Below are 23,891 nucleotides of genomic sequence, written 5' to 3' on the forward strand. Positions count from 1 at the left end.
GATCCCCACCCTACCGCCCAATGAACGCCCCCCCCCAACCGCCGGTGACTGCCAACCAGAGGTCTCACGACTTCGAGTACCCACCTACCACTAAGTTATTACCATTTCTGTCATTCATATCGCTGACGGGTGGGCCCTATGGTAATGTGCGCTGCTGAATGTGGACCGTTTGACTAGTCAATTGATCGTGTTATCAACAAATTACGGAGCTGTATGGTGAGCCAATGACCGTATGATCACCCTAAAATGTACTCCTATTTTATTAACACAGTACAGTCTCAAAGTACCATTTCTTTCTTTCATATACGGGCTGACAGGTGGGCCCCACGGTTACGCACCCCGATGGTGCAACACTAGTTGCACCACGTGGAATGTTTGACTGGTCAATTGATTGTGTCATCAACAAAATACGGAGTTGTACGGATGAGCCAGTGACCGTATAATCATGACATGTATTTTTTTTAACACGGTACAGACGCAAGGGCTCATATATACGCGCAAGCACTCACCGCTATAAGCGCACACACGCGAACCCTACCCCTATGAGCACCTTCGAGAGAGTGGGCCAGCATATATGATCTTGAGATTTTACGAAGTCACCATAGGTGCCTCGTAGTCAAGTGGAACGTCTCCTCCCACTGAACGTACATCGCCGGAAAATACTGAAATTAACACAAGATAAATGCGAGCACCAGGACTTTAACCTTGGTGGGCTCGAGAAACCACTGTCCTCCTAACCATCCAACCACATGTTGGTTAGCACGACAAAATGTATGTGGTGACCGTGATGAGCGTATTCTGAAGTCTAGTGACCATATCGTGCTTTCACTTCAAATACAATGACCGTAAGTGCCGTCAACAAAATACGGAGCACACATCAAATGCAAAGTCCGTCAGTGTCATCAACAAAATATGGAGACGTATCGTGAGCTAGATACCGTTGTACTATTGTATAAGCTTATTTTCTTAGTGGCCGATTGCGTGTGTGGTGTGGTGGGCACATCATTTGTAGTTGTGGTGGGTCAACATGAAGACTCATGGGTCGGTTCCATCCTGCACCACATATAGGTTGGACCGAGACGTGTTATACGAAGACCCATGTGGAGGACTCAGCGTACAACACGAAGCTACGACCAGAGTCACGGAGGACTCTATCCCCACTGGTGATAAGCCGACTATATATGATTTGTAACTCTAGGCCCTTAGTATGTTATACAAGCTTGGGGGCTAGTTCGTCGATAGTATACACACACGCACAATGCCTGGTATTCACGTGTACCTTGTACACACCCCTATCACTAATATACAGTACCAGGAGTAGGCTCTTTCTTCAACTGCAAGGGTCCGATCCGAACTAGGGTAAAACTTTGCCTCGTATTACCATCCAGCCTAATAGCCAGGGATATCCTACCGAATGATATGATGAAATCATATCTACCAACTACTAAGAGAGAGGTGTGTCAGGGAGGCAATGTGTGCGAGAGAGGCCTAAAGATAATGTGCGTGCGGGAGACACGTAGGCACATATATGTGCGTATAGAGGGCTAGTAGAGACTGTGCGTGTGTATATATGCATGTGAGAGAAATGGTGTTTTCCAACTGAGATTAGTGAAAAGAGTGGTACATAGTAGTCAGAAAGAGCGAGAGAGAAACAGAGAGAGCATGTGCGTGAAACACCCCGACGCCCTGAGAGAGATTGTGAGCATGTGTGAAAGAGAAATGTTGATGCATATAAAGTGTGTGCACTTATGCGTTAGATAGAGAGATATATAACGCGTTTGTGAGAACGGGGCGAGGCATAGTGCATCTATGTGTAAAAGGCGGTTCTACGCATTAAATTAAAATATAAATGGCATTATTATTTTTGGATGAGATCATGAATTTTGCAAATTGCGTATGGACGAAAATTGGTCTATCAGACACCCATACTCTATTGAATTCTAGCATGTGCATGTGTTTATTTCATATTATCGATCCATAGAGTGAGAGATGTTTGAAATACAGGCAATGGATGCTTTTGCAATTCATATATAAACATTAATTAGTGCACTCCTTGTTGTTAGTGTGAAACACTTTATACATTTGTCACTTGCATGGATACATTCCAAATTGCTAGCTACGAAATAGAATACATGTCGAATTCAACATAAAGGGGGTTTCGAAGATTCAAATTCATAGGAAGTGCATTCATCTATTTGAACCCGAGATAATGGCATTTGTAAATCAGATGTAAAAGGGGGCATCAATCTTTGTTGTGAGTTTGAACATGCTATATATATTCATACGCATATCTAACTTTTTTTGCAACCAAGGAGATTATATCTAGAACCATGCATAAACTGAGGTAAGTTGCATATTTTTTAATATATACTTGTGTATAATGTATATTCAAATGTACCCCCTCCATTCCAAAATAATTGTAGCTTTAGGATTTTCAAGAGTAAAGATTTGTGAAGTTTGACAAATCCTGAAAGTTCAATTCAAGAGAACCGAAAACGTTAATGCTTCTGCTCCCAAATATTGAACGAAGTGCCAAATAGGCCTCTAGTCACCCGAAACCGCGCGAGACTAATGTTTTGGTGGTAGGAAATTACTATTCTGACTCTGACCCGTGTAGCCTATCGGCCCAATGTCCACAGGTCTAAACCGGGGTAGGTTTGAACTTCACCAAGACGCCAGTCTCAACCGCCTCCGAGAAGCATTCATATGCTGTGGGCGCCTAAACACACATGCGCTCAGCTGAAATCTATCTCGCCCACATTTGGGACACTTGACATGACTGTCCTACCCCCAACCCGCAATATGTCCGAAATTTTAGATGGGGGCAAAGTTTGTAACTTTCCCTAAATTCAAACAAGCGCGTATCAAACCAAAACATTGTTCCCCCTTAGTTCCCCGCCTCCCTCTGTTTCCCCATTCATACTCCGTGGGCGCGAAAACACTCTCTCCACCAGCCGCGAAACCCCAGCCTCCTCTGTCCTCCACCCCATAGCGGCCATTCCACCGCCGCCCTCCTCCATCACGCCGGAGTCGGTACCCCGACGTCGTCGTCCAACGCAACCGCAACCGCAACACCCTTAAGGACTTAGCAGCTGAAGCCGAGGCAGAGCTGCCTCCACGATGCCGACGCCGACGTACGCCATACCAGAACCACTCCGACCACGCCGTCATGCGCCTCACTGTTGTGGCTCCACTATCGCAACCGTCCACCGCACCGGAGCTGTTCCCGCTACGCCGTCGTTCGCCGCCTCGGATCTGCTTCCCCGCTGCCGACAGACGGCCACCACACCACACTCAACAACTTGGCCATGGGTTCGTCCAAGGCTGCACCGTCCTCCACAACTTCTTGTTTCCGGCAAACAACAAGAAGATCATCGGAAAAACGGAAGGAGGACACAGCACTGCCAGCAGAAAGAGGTACTCCTCTTCCCTCGTGCAAATCTTACGTCTCCGCTCACACCGTATTCATCCCACGAAAGAAACTAGTTGAGCGCTTCTTACTGCATCTTCTTCGTGATACTAAATGCACAAGGTTTCCTCCCTTTTACTATTTCACCTTTGCTAGAGGTCAGTAGCCCGCCTGGATTTCAATTTAGGGTCAGTCGAACCGCAATTAAAAGAAGCAACACCCACTTAGGTGCGCGGAGCACCTAGTCCGCATGTTCCCCGGGGAAGCGGTGCATCGGTGTCTATCATATGGGTGTGGGGCGCAGGAGATGCTTGCGCCCGATCTGGAGGTCGGCGGGGCTTGAATGGATGGCTGGGGGTGGTGCCAAGCACGGCGGTGCGGTGAGGTTGAGGGGAGGGCGCAGGCAGGGGAGGAATACTAGGCCGGTGGTCGCTGGCGTTTCGAGGAAGATCGTCAACACTGACTGGCTGGAGGTAGATGAAGGCAATCTGCCCGTTCTTTGTACATTGGACGGTGCAGAAAAAATAGACTGGCCTATTTGCTTTCAGTCGACTGTTATTTTCATAGAATCCTGTAGTAATTTAGTGTGCCATGCATGTTGTAGAGCTATCATATGTCTCCCGTCATTTATTTCTCACCGACCTTCTATCTGCTACCTTTACACTGTACTAATTGTGCACACACTTCACCCATACTCACACTATTGTTTTTTTATGCATGGGTATTTCAGACTCTGACGCAGTGTTGATGAATGCAGAAAAGAAAAGACAGAAGTCTCTCCAGTGTAATTCGAAGATAAGCACTAAGCGTTTCAGCGCTCTAATGGGTGAAGTGTCAGCAGTTGGAGACAGTAAACATAGCTCTGCAGTTGATGATCTCAATTACCACACACAACCATCCCAGGTGCTTGCTTTAACTTCGCGCTGTCAAATGTGGTTGCATGTTGCATATGGTGTCTAGCTTGTCTTCCAATTTGGTTAAATTGCATCTGCTTACTTTACACATTATACCTTTGATAATGACATGCCTTCCTGTTTTTGATACATACTACATATGTCTGTTAACCATGTTCGTACATCAAACTAATGCCCTTTTGCATCCCTCGTCAATCACTTATGATGAGACAGTCACCCGAGTGGGTTACTGTGAGACGCCCTACTCGTTTAAAGAGTGCAGTGTCATCCTCCCCACATGATTCTCAAGAAACAGCAAGGCTAAATGAAGATAGTCAACGTAGCTCTTTAGTTGATCACCACAATTCCCCCACACCACCATCCCAGGTGCTTGCTCTTACTTGGCAGTGTGATATGTGGTTGCATGTTGCATATGGTGTCTACCTTGTAATGCTTCTAATTAGGGTAAATTGCATCTGCTTAGTTAACACATTATACCTGTGAATATGACATGCCTTCCTGTTTTTGGTACATACTACGTCTTTCTATTAACCATGTTCTTACATCAAACTACTTTTCTTGTGTATCCCTCATCAATGCTCCTAATTTGTTAAATTGCATCTCCTTAGCTTACACATTATACATGTGAATATGACACGCCTTCCTGTTTTTGGTACATACTACATCTGCCTATCACACCATGTTCTTACATCAAACTATTGTTCTTGTGTATCCTGCATCTATCGCTTATGATGAGACAGTCACACGCGTGGGTTAATAGATGCAATACTCTTATAAAGAATTCAATTTCATCCTCTCCACATGATTCTCAAGAAACAGCAAGCCTAAATGAAGATATTGAACATAGCTATGTACCTGAAGACCGCACTTCCCCTACACCACCATCACAGGTGCTTGCTCTAACTTCGCAGTGTGATATGTGGTTGCATGTTGCATACGGTGTCTAGCTTGTAATGCTTCTAATTAGGGTAAATTGCATCTGCTTAGTTTACACACTATACCTGTGAATATGACATGCCTTCCTATTTTTGGTACACACTACATCTATGTGTTAACCTTGTTCTTACATGAAACTACCTCTCTTCTGTATCCTGCATCAATCACTTACGATGAGTCACCTTTATTCATTGCATATTGCATATTATTTCTAGCATGTTGCCATGTATTGCTTCCAATTTGGTCAAATACATTTGTTAGGGCACCCTTTTAATTTGGCAGAGTGATATTGGTTTCATCTTTCATATGGTTTCTAGCTTGCATCTATTCTAACAAGTTCAAGCACCTTGTGCTTAGTTTACACTTTATACATCACACATGTCAATATGTCACGCCGTCCTGTTTTTCATACATATTCCATCCTCCTATCATGCGGCTGCCTTACATGAAAGTATTGTTCGTCAGTATCATGCATCAATGAGTTCTGAAGAGAAAATTTTATTCCTTTTTCTTGTGGGTTTGACTTGACAAGGCAAAATCAAGAAAGAGGAAGGAAATGAGTAAGGAAGGCGATGATGGTGGTCCTCTGCGGCAATGTAAACGAAGCATCTGTACCAATTCTTCTTGTACTAATAGTGCATTACAAGGTCCAAGTCTCTGCTCCCCTACTCCACCATCCAAGGTGCTTGCTCTAACTTGGCAGTGTGATATCTGGTTGCATGTTGCATATGGTGTCTAGCTCGTATTGTGCCTAATTAGTGTAAACTGCATCTACTTAGAGCATCTCCAGCCGCGCCCCCAACAAGGCCCCCCAGGCGATTTTTCGGCCGCCGGCGCCAAAAAATTGGCCCAGTCGCGCCCCCAGGGGCGCATTTTTCGCCGGCTCGGGCCGAAATTGGCGCCAGCGGACCCAACCCGAACCAGGCGTGCTGGGGGTCGCTCGGGGGCGCCAGGCGAATCTTTTATGGCGCGAAAGCACCGTGGGTCAGCCGCGTCAGCGACTCGGCTCCCCTCTCGCCGCTTTGTCGTCCTCATCGCCTCATTTCCCGTGGCGAATCAATGCCAAAGCTGCACGCTCTGCCGCGCCGGTCAGCCTCCATTGATGCCTCATGGGCGGCACAGTGAAGTCCGGGCAACGTGCGTCCCCTCGGCCACCACGTCTCCAACCACGCGTAACGCGCCGGCCAACCTACCGCGCGGTGCTTCCGCCTATATAAGCCGAGAACCAGCGCGTGGAGATACGCACGCACACTACACCGCCGACGTGCCCAGTTCTCCCTTTTCCTCCTCTCACCGTCTCCAGCTCAGAAGGATAGCCGAGCGCTTCCCAGGCGACGGCGTGGCGAAGAATGGTTTCGGCCGCCGCTATCTTCACGAGGACGAGGCTCGCCTCCTCTTCGAGGCCGAGTACCCGGCCCCGCTGGACATGCGGGTGCCCGGGTCGTGGAGGATCAGCGTCGGCGACGTGTCGGTGCCACCACCGCCCATCGGGGCAGCGCGGCGTGCAGAGATCGCACGCAACCGCGCATCCTTGCCACGGGCGGTGAGGGAAGGCCCGTGGTACACCCCTGACAGCCCGCTCTGGGAGCCCTATTTCCGCTGCCGACACGCCGAGCAGCTCGAGGCGACGAACGGCGTCGTGCATCCGGCAGGCTCAACTCCGAGGGCCGGCGCTGGTGGTGGGGCGTACCCGGCCGCATGTTGGAGGTCGTCCTCGAGTACATCGAGGGCGGCAACACATCGCGCCTCGAGTACCCCCCCCCTGACCTTCTCACGCCGCCGTGGGAGCTCCTGGACACCGAGGCGCATGAGCGGCCCGGCGCGTCCTCCTCCTCGTCCGGCCGCTTGTTGGGCTGTCCCTGCCTCCGCCCTGTCAAGCCGGAGCCCCAAGATATGCCGGTCAGCACACGCATCCGCAGCTCCTTCGTCGTCCGCATCGGTGACTCCAACCCCCCATCCGGCCGCTTCGTCCTCGTCGAGCCTAAGCCGGAGCCCAGCCTCCCCCCATAGTACGAGGAGATAGACCGGCGCGGCTTCTCCGACGAGGACGCCCTGCAGTGGGCGTGGGACGACTACCTCCGCGACGAGATGGTCCGGCAGCGCCGGGCCCTGGAGGATATCAAAGACCGCAAGCGCGGGCGCAAGGACGAGCACGGCATCGTCATCCTCGACAGCGACGACCAGGAGGCCACCCCCGGACCGACCAACCCACCGCGCCAATCGGGGGAGGGATGTAGCAGGGACGGCGGCGGAGGAGGAGGCGACGACGACGACGAGGACGACGACGGTGACTACACGTGGTTCTACAGCCTACTCGGCATGTAGCGGACGGCGGGCGGCAGGGAGTGGCAAGGCGGACGGCGAGGAGCGGCGATGGAGACGGCGAGTGGCGGCCCCTAGTAGTTTTTTTCTTTTTTTGTAAAATATGTTTAAGTTTGAACGAACTCGACGAAGTTTGCAATGAATTTGCGCCATTTTTGTGCCGTGTTTACATTTTTCAAAATAAGATGGGCGCCGTGACTGGGGGGCATCACGCCCCCAGCGCGTGGGTTAGCGCTGGTGCGCTCCCAGGGGGCGATTTTTATCCCCTCCTGGGGAGCCAACGGCTGGAGATGCTCTTAGCTTACACATGATACATGTGAATATGACACGCTTTCCTGTTTTTGGTACATACTATATCTGTCTATCACACCATGTTCTTACATGAAACTACTCTTCTTGTGTATCCTGCATCAGTCACTTATGATGGGACACCTTTAAGTTGGCAGTGTGATATTGGTTTGCGTCTTGAATATGATTTCTAGCATGTATTGCTTCTAATTTGATGAACGCCACCTATGATGAGAAAGTTTTAACTTGGCAGAGTGATATTGATTGCACCTTCCATATGGTGTCTTGCAGTGTTTCTAATTTGTTGAAGTGCCTTCTGCTTAGTTACCACATCATAGGTGTGAATATGTCAAGCCGTCCATTTTTTTCGTACATATTCCATCCTCGTATCATGACTTTGCCTTTCATCATAGTAGTGTTCGTCAGTATCATGCATGAATAAGTTCTGAAGAGCGAATGATATTCCTTTTTCTTGTCGGTATGACCTCACAATGTAAAATCAATAAAGCTAAAAGAAATTGGCAAGGCATTGGATGATGGTGGTCCTTCCGAGCAACTGAAATGGAGGTTCTCTACAGATTCTACTCCGCCATCCTCCCAACAAGATTCGCAAGACAACGCAAGGCTAGACAGTCAACGTAGCTGTGTAGATGATGAGCACATCTCCCCTACTCCACCATCACAGGTGCTTGCTCTAACTTGGCACTATTATATGTGGTTGCCTGTTGCGTATGATGTCTAGCTTGTATTGATTCTAACTTTGTTGAATTGCATCTGCTTACTTCACACATAATGCCTGTGAATATGACATGTGTTCCTATTTCTATATCAGACTACTATTCTTGCATATCCTGCATCAGTCACTTATGATAAGGCACCTTTAAGTCGCCACTGTGATATTGGTTGTGTCTTGCATATTATTTCTAGCATGTACTGCTTCTAATTTGTTGAAATGCCATACAGTTTTGAACTTGGCAGAGTGATATTGGTTGCATCTTTCATATGGTGTCTAGCTTGCACTGCTTCTAATTTGTTGAAATGACTTCTGCTTAGTTACCACATCATAGGTGTGAATATGTCACACCATCCTGTTTTTCATACATATTCGATCCTCGCATCATGTGTTTGCCTTTCATCCGAGTAGTGTTCGTCAGTATCATGCATGAATGAGTTCTGAAGAGCAAATTTTATTCCTTTTTCTTATCGGTTTGACTTCACAATGCAAAATTATTACAGCTGAAGGAAATTAGTCCAGCAATGGATGATGGTGGTCCTTCGGAGCAACTCAAACAGGGGGTCTCTACAGATTCTACTCCGCCATCCTCCCAACAAGATTCACAAGACAACACAAGGCTGGATAATCAACGTCGCTGTGTAGATGATGAGCACATCTCGCCTACTCCACCATCACAGGTGCTTGCTCTAACTTGGCACTATTATATGTGGTTGCATGTTGCGTATAATGTCTAGCTTGTATTGCTTCTAACTTGAATTGCATCTGCTTACTTTACACATAATGCATGTGAATATGACGCGTGTTCCTGTTTCTAGAACATACGTGTACATGATGAGCACATCTCCCCTACTCCACCATCACAGGTGCTTGCTCTTACTTGGAACTGTTATATGTGGTTGCATTTTCCGTATGATGTCTAGTTTGTATTGCTTCTGATTATGTTGAATTGCATCTGCATAGCTTACAACTTATACCTGCAATGATCACTTACCCATAATACACATTTAACTTGGGACTGTGATGTAGGTTGCATCTTGCATTGTCTTCTAGCTTGTACTGCTTCTAATTTCTTGAAATGGCACTTACGACGGGACACTTTTTACCTGATAGAGTGATATTGGTTGCATGTTCATATGGTGCCTAGCTTTCATTTCTTCCAATTTTGTTGAAATGCCTTCCGCTTACTATTTTTTCATACATATTCCATCCTCCTATCGTACGTGTGAATATGAAACGCTGTCTTTTTTTGTATATATTCCATCCTCCTATCCTGCGCTTGCCTTACATCAAAGTAGTGTTCGTCTGTATCATGCATCAACCAGTTATGCAGAGCTAATTTTATTCATCTTATTGTGGTTTTGACTTCATAAGGCAATATGAGAAAATCGAAAGGAAAAGAGTAAGTTAGGGGATGTTGGTGGTCCTCCACACCGATGTAAACAGAGATTCTCTAGATTTGCCACTGCTACTGCTAATGAAGTTGAAGTCCCAAGTCTACATGATGAGTTCATCTCACATACTCCACCATCGCAGGTGCTTGCTCTAAGTTGACAGTGTGATAATTGGTTTCATGTTGCATATGTTGTCTAGCCTGTATTTCTTCTATTTTGATTAAATTGTACCTACTGAGTTTATATGTTATACATGTGCATATAACATGGCTTTCTGTGTCTAGAATACACTGCATCTATCTATCATACCATGTTCTTACATCAAAGTACTGCTGTTGTGTATCCCGCATCAGTTTGGACGCTTTTAACATGGCAGTTTGATAGTGGTTGCATCTTGCATTGATTTCTACGTTGTACTGCTTCTAATTTTTCAAATTGCCACTTATGAAAAGACACTTTTAACTTGGCAGAGTAATATTGGTTGCATCTTTCATATGGTGTCTATCTTGCATTACTTCTATTTTCTTGAAAATCCTTCTGCTTAGTTTGAACATCGTAGCTGTGAATATGTCATGCCGTCCTGTTTTTCTTACATATTCCATCCTCATACGGTTGTCTTACATCAAAGTATTGCTTGTCTGTATCATGCATCCCTGAGTTCTGAAGAGTGATTTTATTCTTTTGTATTGTGGGTACAGCTTGACATGGCAAAGTCAAAAAAGAGCAAGGAAAATAATATAGTAGGGAGTGTTGTTACTCGTCGGGTGAAACGAAAAAGGATCTGTCGTCGAGATTCTGCTGGTACTTATAGTGCAGTAGAAGGTCCAAGTCCACCGGCTAAATCTACAAACACAATATCACCTGCTCCCCCAGCTGCAGCATCCGCTTCAACTGTACCAGCATCTCAACCAGTTACTCGTCGTCGGAATTGGCCAGTTCCCAAGCTGCCTTCAGACCTAACACTACTTCCGAAGCACTGCTGACACAACAGGACTTGGCAAGATCAGATGAACCTCATGAGCATCAACACCGAGACGGTACCTGATCGAGTCAAGTTGCAGTTGCATGCTCCTTTATATGTACTCTCATAGTTTGATGTACACTAACACTTTCCATATTCGTTGTTGAACTAGCACCACGGCGCAAGCGGAAACAGACATTAGGGATAATGCTTGACAGATTAACAAAATCTAAAGGAGGAAGAATGGAGATCCATTTTGAGGCAGGTTTAAAAAGGCCACATGATGCTACAGAGTCAGCCAAGTTAGTATCAGAGGCAGCCGTTGCCGTTAGGTGTCATGCACGTATCCTCCCAACGTGGATCCAGTACAGGAATGAGAAAGACAATACCCAGTTTAACACCTTCCTTGACCATTTATCCGTAAGTAATGTTATTCGTCGCAATTAGTAATATTGTCTTGCTCTGTCCCATACTTTCTAGCTTCCTCCTAATAAGACTCACATTCTTTTTTCAACAGATGAGGTTCAAGTTGGATCCGAAAGATGATGCAACTAAACAAGCATGCACTCATGTTTTTCAGTCTGCTCTGCGACAGTATCGGTACCGCCTTAGAAAATCTCACTTTCAAGGCAAGGCTAATAATGAAATCGCCCAAACATCTCAAGTGGAATATATTACAGATGAAGACTGGACATCCCTCGTTAAACACTAGTATGATCCAAAGTATCAGGTAGGCTATATGTATTTGATCAGACCACATATTGAACTTGTATTTATGTATGTGCTTCAAAAGTGTATCTTCTTCTAGGCTAACTGTTTGAAGAACAAAACCAACCGTTCTAAAGTGAAATTCCAACAGACGACAGGATCTCGTAGCTATATTGCACACTGTGAGGCTCTTGTAAATAGTTTCTACTTCCTTCTTTATTTATGCCATATTATCGTATCTATATTGACTTGTTCCAAATACAGAGGAAAGCCCGTGCGGACCAAAAAGAACCTGAACCGAATGCAGTGCAAATCTTCAAGGATTGCCACACCAGCAAGATGAAGGGCATGAGCACACCAGTTCAAGCCGCTGTTGTAAGTCCTTACTCCTCCTGCCTTGAACTGATTGGTACTTTGATGTGTTCATTTAACTACTTGGTTTGCAGCCAATGTCAGTTACTCTGTTCACTTTTATACACAGTTGTCTTAACATATCATTTCACCTTACATGGTTTAAAAGAGATGAAGGATATTCTTTTGGTCTTGATCTGTAATCTAGTTGTTATGTTCACGTGCGCACAGAATGATAAAATAGCTTGTTTGTTTTATATCTGTTTGCCCATGATATGAATGATGTCATACTATGTTCATCCTACTTTAAACCATGTCTCTTATCCTTAGATGTCAACGAATGTGAGGAAATAGACAATACAGTAGGCATGCTACATGGACATATGTTCTGAAAGTGATTTTATTATGTAGTTGGCACTACAATACATGCTAATGTATTACAGTAGTTCACCAAAATAAGTTATGTATAAACGTTTAACCTACTTTGTTTGTTTTTGTCTCATTAGTAACTTATCTGGTACACTAATCTACAAGTTCAAACTTTCAGGAAGCTATGGAACAAATGATTGAACAGCCACAACCACCTGAAGGTGACGAGGCTACTACAGGCACAATGTCACCTCTTGCTGCAGTGCGTCAGTATATCTCCACTAACAGTGCAAAAAGCACCTTCCTGCGTAATTCTGGGTTGGTTGTCAAGGTAACCTCATCCAAATCGCCTACTGAACAAAATCTTCCTGCTAGACAGAGTGATATATCTGTGCTCCAAACACAAGTCCAATCCCTAATGGACGTTGTTTCGGAAACAAGAATAGTGGTTGAGAAATGTCGTCAAGATATGAATGGTTTTGAAACCGGACTATCAGACATTCGCTTCGTTGTTCAAGAGCAATGGCGGAAAAAAGGTGGAGATCGTGCTGCTCCATCAGATTCTACAGCCTGAAACATTAGCACTCAGATCAAATGATTTGTGCTTCTATACATCTGATGGTGCTTTTATCTGGAAGGACTGTAAAAGTTATGCCAACAGGCCTTTTGTTGTATGGTTGGAATTTATTTTGTTGTGATACAACATTTATGATGCTGCCACATGCTGCAGTAATTACGATGCTATTTTTGTATAATGTAGGTTTATCTTAGTAATGTATTCGGTCAAAAGCTTCATAGGAGCCCAACATGCCAACATTCGTCGAGCCCATTCCAATTGGGCTAAAAACGATTACGGGCCGAAATTGGCATGTAGCTCACTAAAAATATCTTGGCCTAAATCAGCATAAGCTTTCATATTTTTCTGGTAGGCCTGTGCCCATAGCGGGCCTTTAACATGCCTAAACATAATTTGGGCCCTCAGTAAAAATAGGCCGTTTACAGGTGTAAATATCTTGAGCCCATAAAAAACATGGGCCTCTAATAGACCGAAAGTGAGATTGAGCCCTGATTGTGCCAAATAATCCACTGGACTTAGCAGGCCGAAATGGTGGCCCATTTACGATGCGGATCTTTGACAGGCTGAAATTCGGACGGGCCGTAAATGCGCCGACCTAATACATGGGCCTTTAACAGGCTGGAACTTCGGTCGGGCTAGATTATCGTCATTTTTATATGGGCCGTTTATGGGCCCGATATGACGTTGGGCCACATATGGCCCATGGTTTACGTCCGACGTTAACAGGCCAAAAATGACAACAGGCCGAAAGTGGTCCAAATCTATAGTGGGCCTCTAACAGGCCGAATGTCAGACATGGCCGAATATGACCCAAATCCTTCAAGGTCGTTTATGGGCCGAAAGTTTTGATGGCCTGTAAATGGGCCCAAATGAAGCCGGACCTTTAACAGGCCGGAAATACACCGGGCCGTAATTCGGCCCAATTACTTAGCGGACTGTTAACGGGCCAGAAGTGACCATGGGCCGCGTTGATGACAAGTTTAGGACAGGCCGTTGACGGGCTGATTTGACAGAGAATGTTGGGCCTTTAGCTGGGCTAGCCCATTATGGTGTGCAGAATCTTGTGGGCCTTTAGCTGGGCTGGCCCATTGTGGTCTGCAAAATCTTGTGGGCCTTTACCTGGGTCGGACCATTATGGTCTGCAAAATCGTGTGGGCCTTTAGCTGGGCCGACCCATTATGGTCCGCTAAATTTTGTGGGCCTTTAGCTAGGCCGTCCCATTATGGTCTGCTAAATCTTATGGGCCTTCGGTTGGGCCAGCCCATTTAAACTTTGTGGGCCACTTTTGGGCCGGTCCATGTGTCAACATATCATAGGCCCATCTCGACCGTTGGATGAGTGACACATGTGCCAACGCGGAGCTGGCGCGTGGATCCGTCAGCCAATGAGAATTTTACACGTGGAAAATCGCCATTGGTCATGGTTGTTAACGGGTTATCGGATCCAAAACCCGACCCAATAGCTTAACAGCGTTCCGTTACGGTGGATGCCACGTGTCGGACATCCTTGACGAAATCACTTCTGTGACGCGCGATTTATCGTCATGGAAGTGGACACTTCCATGATGATAATTTTGGTAATGTCATGGAACACTTCTACGACAGCACAGGTATGACTATCTTGATTCTGTCATAAAATCGTCATGCATGTACATGCATGACAGAAAACGCGACCTACTGTGACAAACATGTATCATCACGGAAGTGTACTTTTTTTGTAGTGTATGCTTGAAGTATTATTGTCAATATTAAACTTTTGTCTTGAATCTTTCGGATCTGAACATTCATGCCACAATACAGAAAATTACATTGAGAATTATGCTAGGTAGCATTCCACATCAAAAATTCTGTTTTTATCATTTACCTACTCGAGACGAGCAGGAATTAAGCTTGGGGATGCTTGATATGTCTCCAACGTATATATTATTTTTTATTGTTCCATGCTATTATATTATCTATTTTGGATGTTTAATGGGATTTATTATACACTTTTATACTAATTTTGGGAATAACCTAATAACCGGAGGCCCGGTCCAAATTGCTATTTTTTGCCTATTTCAGTGTTTTGCAGAAAAGGAATATCCAACGGAGTCCAAACAGAATGAAACCTTCATGAGAGTCGTTTTTGGAACAAATGCAATCCAGGAGACTTGGAGTGGACGTCAAGGAAGCAACGAGGCGGCCATGAGGCAGGGAGGCGCGCCCAGGGGGGTAGGCGCGCCCCCACCCTCGTGGGCCCCTCGTGACTCCCCTGACCGACTTCTTTTGCCTAAATATACTCATATACCCTGGAAACATCCAAGAGCACGACAAAACCCTATTTCCACCACCGCAACCTTCTGTACCAGTGAGATCACATCTTGGGGCCTTTTCCGGTGCTCCACCGGAGGGAGAATCAATCACGGAGGGCTTCTACATGAAAACCGTAGCCTCTCCGATGATGTGTGAGTAGTTTACCTCAGACCTTCGGGTCTATAGTTATTAGCTAGATGGCTTCTTCTCTCTCTTTGGATCTCAAAACAAAGTTCTCCTCGATCTTCTTGGAGATCTATTTGATGTAATTCTTTTTGTGGTGTGTTTGTCGAGATCTGATGAATTGTGGGTTTATGATCAAGATTATTTATGAACAATATTTGAATCTCCTATGAATTCTTTTATGTATGATTTGTTATCTTTGAAAGTCTCTTCGAATTATCAGTTTGGTTTGGCCTACTAGATTGATCTTTCTTGCAATGGGAAAAGTGCTTAGCTTTGGGTTCAATCTTGCGGTGTCCTTTCCAAGTGACAGCAGGGGCAGCAAGGCACGTATTGTATTGTTGCCATCGAGGATAAAAAGATGGGGTTTATATCATATTGCTTGATTTTATCCCTCTACATCATGTCATCTTGCCTAATGCGTTACTCTGTTCTTATGAACTTAATGCTCTAGATGCATGCTGGATAGCGATCGATGTGTGGAGTAATAGTAGTAGAAGCAGAATCGTTTCGATCTACTTGTCACGGACGTGATGCCTATATACATGATCATGCCTACATATTCTCATAACTATGCACTTTTCTATCAATTACTCGACAGTAATTGTAATTTGTTCACCCACCGTAATACTTATGCTATCTAGAGAGAAGCGACTAGTGAAACCTATGGCCCCCGGGTCTATTTTCCATCATATAAGTTTCTGATCTATTTTATTTTGCAATCTTTACTTTCCAATCTATATCATAAAAATACCAAAAATATTTATCTTATTATCTCTATCAGATCTCACTTTTGCAAGTGGTCGTGAAGGGATTGACAACCCCTTTATCGCGTTGGTTGCAAGGTTCTTATTTGTTTGTACAGGTACGAGGGATTTGAGTGTAGCCTCCGACTGGATAGATACCTTGGTTCTCAAAAACTGAGGGAAATACTTACGCTACTTTGCTACATCACCCTTTTCTCTTCAAGGAAAAACCAACGCATGCTCAAGAGGTAGCATCATCCAAGCGTAACATTCACATTGTTATATTTGACCTCTATGATAAATCATATACCATGGACCTTGAAGATTTTAATACAGCTTGCAAAATCCCACAATGGGGCATCTTTAGTGAACCTCACAAATCTGAATATAATGATTTCCTTGCTAGTATCACTGTGGGAGAAACTAGAGATATCACACAAGCTACCATAGGGAGCATTCATTTTCCTTCCATACATTACTTTGCACTCTTTATAGGTAGATGCATTAACGGTAAGGATGAACTTTGTCACATGTGCGTCCCAAATCTGAGTGTCCTCAAGAGTGCGGTATTAGGCGATAAATGATATAACTTGGGGGCCATTGTTGCACGGAGGTTACATCTTAATGCTAAAAATGGAGATTCATTTGGTGGAATTTATGCAACTCGTTTAGCTGACTATATTAGTGTATCCATAAATGAAAATGATATTGAGGTGCCACCTGCTTTTCTAGATAATAATGCTATGGTTTGCCGTCAGTTTCTTGAGAGGAACGAATAGTACCTCCAGTACCGACTAATCTTTGATAGACGGCGTGCTATCCATATTACTCTCCCTGCTCCTACTTTCTTTAACTTTCAGGAAAATGGGAGATATTTTATAACCAGGGAGGATGCAAATGAATATGAGAGGAGGACGGAGGTGGCTCGCCTCCAGGCTGCAGCTCTCCAGGCAGTAGCTGCTGCATCTCAGTACAACCCCGACTACAACTTTGGATATCCGCCAGGCCAGCCGTGGCCATAGACCAACTTAGGCCGAAATCCTAAGCTTGGGGGAGTACGTATTTCTCACCGACATTACATTCATGTTCACACACTCATTATAGTTGTCGGTGTTCATACTTTTTCATTGTACTATCCATGCTAGTTTATTTTGTTTTCTTGCTTTCTTCTTGTGTGTTTGAAAAACCTTGAGAAAAAACAAAAAAATAATTGTAGCTTTTAGCTAGTTTACTTTTCATGCTTGTAGTAGTAATATTAAAAGAAAACCCAAAAAGATTTCACATTCTTCTTTTGCTTGTTGGGAGCTTTCCCGTGTAAATAGTTTTACTTTTCTTTGAATTTATTTTCTTTTCTTTGGGGGCCGAGAGGAGAAGACCACGATGAAAACGATGAGTGGCTCTCATATGCATTATTGTTGATCTAACCAAGAGACCTTATTACCTTGTCTTCTCCTTTGAATTAAATGTTTGCAGATTCCATCTTAGTCCAATGCACGTGCACTATTATTATTACCCACACTGTTCAGTCATGCAAGTGAAAGGCAACAATAACGATATATGATGAAATGATTGAGATGAGAGATGCTGGTATGAACTCGACCTATCATGTTTTTGTAAATATGATTAGTTCATCATTCCTGATTTAGGTTATTATGGATGAAACATGTTTGCAATGACAATTAGAGATTATAGTTATTAATGTCATGCTTAATTATCTAGGAGTTTATAATGGTTTACCTTGCGTGCCAACATGCTACTAAAATGGTTGTGATGTGGTATGATAGGGTGGTATCCTCCTTTGAATGATTCGAGTGGCTTGACTTGCACGCATGTAGTTGAAACAAAATCAACATAGCCTCCATGATATTTATGTTCATGATGATTTATATCCTACTCATGCTTGTGCTCATTGTTGATTAATCTTAATGCATGTTCATGACTGTTGTCGCTCTCTAGGTTGGTTTCTTCCCAGTCTCTTTCTAGCCTTCACTTGTACTAAGCGGGAATACTGCTTGTGCATCCACTTTCATAAACCCGAAAGTTATTCCATATGAGTCCACCATACCTTCCTATATGCGGTATTTACCTGCCGTTCCAAGTAAATTTGTGTGTGCCAAACTCTAAACCTTCAAATGAAATTCTGTTTTGTATGCTCGAATAGCTCATGTATCAACTAGAGCTGTCTATATCTTCCATGCTAGGTGGGTTATTCTCACTATGAGTGGACTCCGCTCATCATTCACGGGAAAATGGCCAGTAACCGGGATGCCCAGTCCCATGCTCAAATCGAATCAAAATAATTGCAAACAAAACTCCCCCATGATTGTTATTAGTTGGACGGTACCCGTTGTTTCGGACCAGCCGTCGAATGTGCTTGTTGGTGGTGGGGGAGTATAAACTTTACCATTCTATTTGGGAACCGCCTATAATGTATGTAGCATAGAAGATATCACTACTAGGGAAAAGCCTAGCAGCAGCGCGGGTTTTGGGCCCATTAGTAGCGCGGGGGCAGGCGCTACTAATAAGGTGCTACAGCTAACGTATAGCAGTAGCGCGGGTGCCACCCGCGCTACTACTACGTCCTTTAGTAGTAGCATGGGTAAAAACCCGCGCTACTACTATCAGCGTGGGTTTTTTTTTGAATTTTTTCGAAAAAATATTTCGATTTTTTTCCCTAATTTTCAAATTTTTTAATTATTTTAACCTCATATCTCTAATCACCCCTCATCGCTACTTAATTTAATCTCTAATCACCCCTCATCATTCCAAATCATCTAACTTCCCGGACGGTCACCCATCCTCTCACTACTCCAGTCTGAGCACACTTAACTTCCTGGTTCTATTCTCCCTCATTTCCAAGTCTGCACTTGTTGTTTTCCTGACAATAGTAAGATGTCAATCCTATTAACCTTAGGAATTTAGCTTGAGCATGAAGTCACACATTTCACTATTTTAGTTTGAAACTATTGTTCTAAAAAATTAGTAACACTAATATTTCTTGAATAATTAGTTTGACCACAGTTTGGCCATAGTTTGACCAGATTTGACCAAAGTTCAAAAAAACTAAAATAATTATTTAGTAACACTAATATTCTAGAATAATTAGTTTGACCATTGTTTGACCACAGTTTGACCACACAGTTTGAAAAATTTTCGATTTTTTCCACTCTAGATCTTAAAAGCCTCGTAACTTTTTTTCTGTTTGGTTTTTGAGGATTTTGAAAATGTTTAACGGGGTCCCCCTTATTAAATTTGGATGTAACTTTTCGAGTAGATGATTTTTCATATAAAAAACTTTTTCATCCGAGTTAGTATGCAAAAGTTATGCCCACTTTTACAAATTCTCGAGAGATTTTGCAAATAAAGTCGAAATTCATATTTGCAAATTTTCCCAACAACTAGACCACATATCACATGGGAAACTTATTTTCTTTTATTTTTTTGACATTTTCATCATTTTCTTTTATTTTTTTTAAAACTGAAAAGGCGATCCACGGGGGGGTGGGGGGCGTGGGTATAGTTTGAAAATGGGACATTTAGTAGTAGCGCGGTTTTTTACCCCCTCGCTACTACTATGGCACCACTTAGTAGTAGCGAGGGCTAAAAACCAACGCTACTGCTATCAAACTTAGTAGTAGCGAGGGTTTAAAAACCCGCGCTACTACTATGGCATGTCCGGGGGGCACGGTAGAGACCGATTAGTAGTAGCGAGGGTTAAAAACCCGTGCTAGTGCTATCAACTTAGTAGTAGCGAGGTTTAAAAACCTGCGCTACTGGTAAGTAGCAGTAGCGAGGGTTTTTAACCCTCGCTACTAGTAACTTTCTATGTATAGGCTTTTCCCTAGTAGTGTATATCGAGATCTCTTGGTTGTTATGTTGACAATGAAAGTATGCCGCTCAAAATATTATTTATCTCTGTTTCAAAACTCGAGCTCTGGCACCTCGGCAAATCCCTGCTTCCCTCTACGAAGGGCATGTCTATTTACTATTATGTTGAGTCACCATCCTCTTATTAAAAAGCACCAGCTGGAGAGCACCGCTGTCATTTGTATGCATTGCTATTAATTTACAATGAGTATGACCGTGACTGGATCTGTTTTGCCATGAATTACAATGTCTAGTCAGTCCTTGATCTTCAGGGGTGCTCTACATCTATGTTTTGCGGTCTCAGAAAGGGCTAGCGAGATACCATCTTGTTATATCATATTATGATTGTTTTGAGAAAGTGTTATCATCCGAGATTTATTATTATTGCTCGCTAGTTGATTATGCCATTGATATGAGTAAATATGAGACCTAAATGTTATTGTGAATATGGTTAGTTTATGATCTTTGCTGAAAACTTGAATGCTGGCTTTACATATTTGCAACAGCAAGATAAAACAAAATTTGTAAAACTTTTTCTTTATCACTTTCAGTTTCTCAACTGAATTGCTTGAGGACAAGCAAAGGTTTAAGATTGGGGGAGTTGATACGTTCCCAACATATCTACTTTTCCAAACACTTTTGTCCTTGTTTTCGACTCTAACTTGAATGATTTGAATGGAACTAACCCGGACTGATGCTGTTTTCAACAGAATTGCCATGGTGTTATTTTCTTGCAGAAATAGAAGTTCTCGAAATGACCTGAAACTTCACGGAGTCAAGTTTTGGAATTAATAAAAATATTGGCGAAAGAATCAACAGAAGGGGACCCACACCATGTCCACGAGGGTGCAGGGTGCGCCCACCCCCCTGGGGCACGCCCACCTGCCTCGTGGGTCCCCTGGACCTCCACCGACCTCAACTCCAACTCTATATATTCACGTTTGGGGAGAAAAAATCAGAGAGACGGATTCATCGCGTTTTACGATACAGAGCTGCCGCCAAGCCCTAATCTTCCGCGGGAGGGCTGATCTGGAGTTCGTTCGGGGCTCTGGAGAGGGGAATCCGTCGCCATCATCATCATCAACCATCCTCCATCACCAATTTCATGATGCTCACCGCCGTGCGTGAGTAATCCCATCTAGGCTTGCTAGACGGTGATGGGTTAGATGAGATTTACCATGTAATCGAGTTAGTTTTGTTAGGGTTTGATCCCTAGTATCCATTGTGTTCTAAGATTGATGTTGCTATGACTTTGCTATGCTTAATGCTTGTCACTAAGGCCCGAGTGCCATGATTTCAGATCTGAACCTATTATGTTTCATGAATATATGAGTGTTCTTGATCCTATCTTGCAAGTTATAGTCACCTACTACATGTTATGATCCGGCAAACCCCGGAGTGACAATAGTCGAGACACTTCCCGGTGATGATCGTAATTTCAGGAGTTCATGTATTCACTAAGTGCTAATGCTTTGGTCTGGTACTCTATTAAAAGGAGGCCTTAATATCCCTTAGTTTCCAATAGGACCCCGCTGCCACGGGAGGGTAGGACAAAATATGTCATGCAAGTTTGTTTCCATAAGCACGTATGATTATATTTGGAATACATGCCTACATTACATTGATGAACTGGAGCTATTTCTGTGTCACCCTATGTTATAACTGCCGCATGATGAATTGCATCCGACATAATTATCCATCATTGATCCATTGCCTATGAGCTTTTCACATATTGATCCTTGCTTATTTACTTCTCTGTTGCCAATATTATGATTGCTACAAAACTGCTACTGTTACTTTTGCCACTATTACCTATACTTCCATACTACTTTGCTACTAAAGACTTTGCTGCAGATATTAAGTCTTTCAGGTGTGGTTGAATTGACAACTCAGCTACTAATACTTGAGAATATTCTTTGGCTCCCCTTGTGTCAAATCAATAAATTTGTGTTGAATACTCTACCCTCGAAAACTATTGCGATCCCCTATACTTGTGGGTTATCACGCTCTTATGAAAGAAGAGAAGGAAATCTTCTTTGAATGCCTGCTCAGTATGAAGGTCCCATCTGGCTTCTCATCGAATATAAAGGGAATAATAAATATGCCAGAGAAAAATTTCCAGAACCTAAAGTCTCATGACTGCCACGTGATTATGACGCAACTGCTTTCGGTTGCATTGAGGGGGCTTCTACCGGAAAACATTTGATTAGCCATTGTGAAGCTATGTTCATTCCTCAATGCAATCTCTCAGAAGGTGATCGATCCAGAAATCCTACCAAGGTTAAGAAGTGATGTGGCGCAATGTCTTGTTAGTTTTGAGTTTTTGTTCCCACCATCCTTCTTTAATATCATGACGCACGTCCTAGTTCATCTAGTCGACGAGATTGTCATTCTGGGCCCTGTATTTCTACATAATATGTTCCCCTTTGAGAGGTTCATGGGATTCCTAAAGAAATATGTCCGTAACCGCACTAGGCCAGAAGGAAGCATCTCCATGGCCATCAAACAGAGGATGTCATTGGGTTTTGTGTTGACTTCATTCCTGACCTTAAGAAGATTGGTCTCCCTCAATCGTGGTATGAGGGGAGACTGAGTGGAAAAGGCATGCTAGGAGGGGACTCGATAATATGTAGGGATGGGCATTCTTGGTCTCAAGCACACTACACAGTTCTACAGAATTCTACCTTGGTGACCCGGTATGTCGATGAACACAAGAACATTTTGCGCTCCAAACACCCAGAGCAGTGTGACGACTGGATTACATGTGAACACATCAGGACTTTCGGCAGTTGGTTGCAAACACGTCTCAGGGGTGACAACACTATTTTTGATGAGCTGTACACGTTGGCCAGGGAACCATCTTCGACTTTAATGACTTACAAAGGGTACGAGATAAATGGGAATACATTTTACACGATCACCCAAGATCAAAAAAGCACCAACCAAAATAGTGGTGTCCGCTTTGATGTGGCAACCAAGAGGGGAAAGGACACATATTATGGTTACATAGTGGACATATGGGAACTTTACTATGGACATGATTTTAAGGTCCCTTTGTTTAAGTGCAAATGGGTCAATCTGTCAGGAGGCGGGGTACAGGTAGACCCACAGTACGGAATGACAACAGTGGATCTGAACAATCTTGGGTACACAGACGAACCATTCGTCCTAGACAATGATGCGGCCCAGGTTTTCTATGTGAAGGACATGTCTACCAAACCGATAAAAAGAAAAGATAAGGAAGTGAATATATCATATGATGAGCCAAAGCGCCACATAGTTCTTTCAGGAAAAAGATACACCGTGGTATTGGAGGGCAAGACAGACATGTCTGAAGATTATGAAAAGTTTCATGAAATTCCTCCTTTCAAAGTCAAGGCTGACCCAAGCACCTTATTAAACGATGAAATTATCCATGGTTACGGCGCAATAAGCAAAGGACACAAGCGAAGAAAAAGTGAAGACGTTCTGTCCACAACTATTATGATGATGCCTTTGATCTAGATCTGTAGTTACATGTGAAGAAATGAAATGCCTTTTGTAACATATGAGTTTCCATCCGAAACCCTGATACTTCGAAAGAGATTGTCTATTTTGTACACGAAATGCATCTAATTTTTGCCATAACCCTCTCAACTTTTTAGGACATGCTATGTGGGTGAAATGATGATACCATGCCAACTTTCAACCTTTTCAGAGTTCATTTGTAGTGCTTTTCAATTTCAGAGTCATTTAGCTCAAAAAATTAATAAATGCATGAAATATACCAAATGAAGTCAGAAAGGGTTGAAAATTGATGATGTGGCTTTGAATGGTGCATTTTGAACACAAAAAAGTCTAGA

The sequence above is a fragment of the Triticum dicoccoides genome, chromosome 6B (genome assembly GCF_002162155.2).
Source record: "Triticum dicoccoides isolate Atlit2015 ecotype Zavitan chromosome 6B, WEW_v2.0, whole genome shotgun sequence".
In the NCBI taxonomy this organism is placed as follows: domain Eukaryota; kingdom Viridiplantae; phylum Streptophyta; class Magnoliopsida; order Poales; family Poaceae; genus Triticum; species Triticum dicoccoides.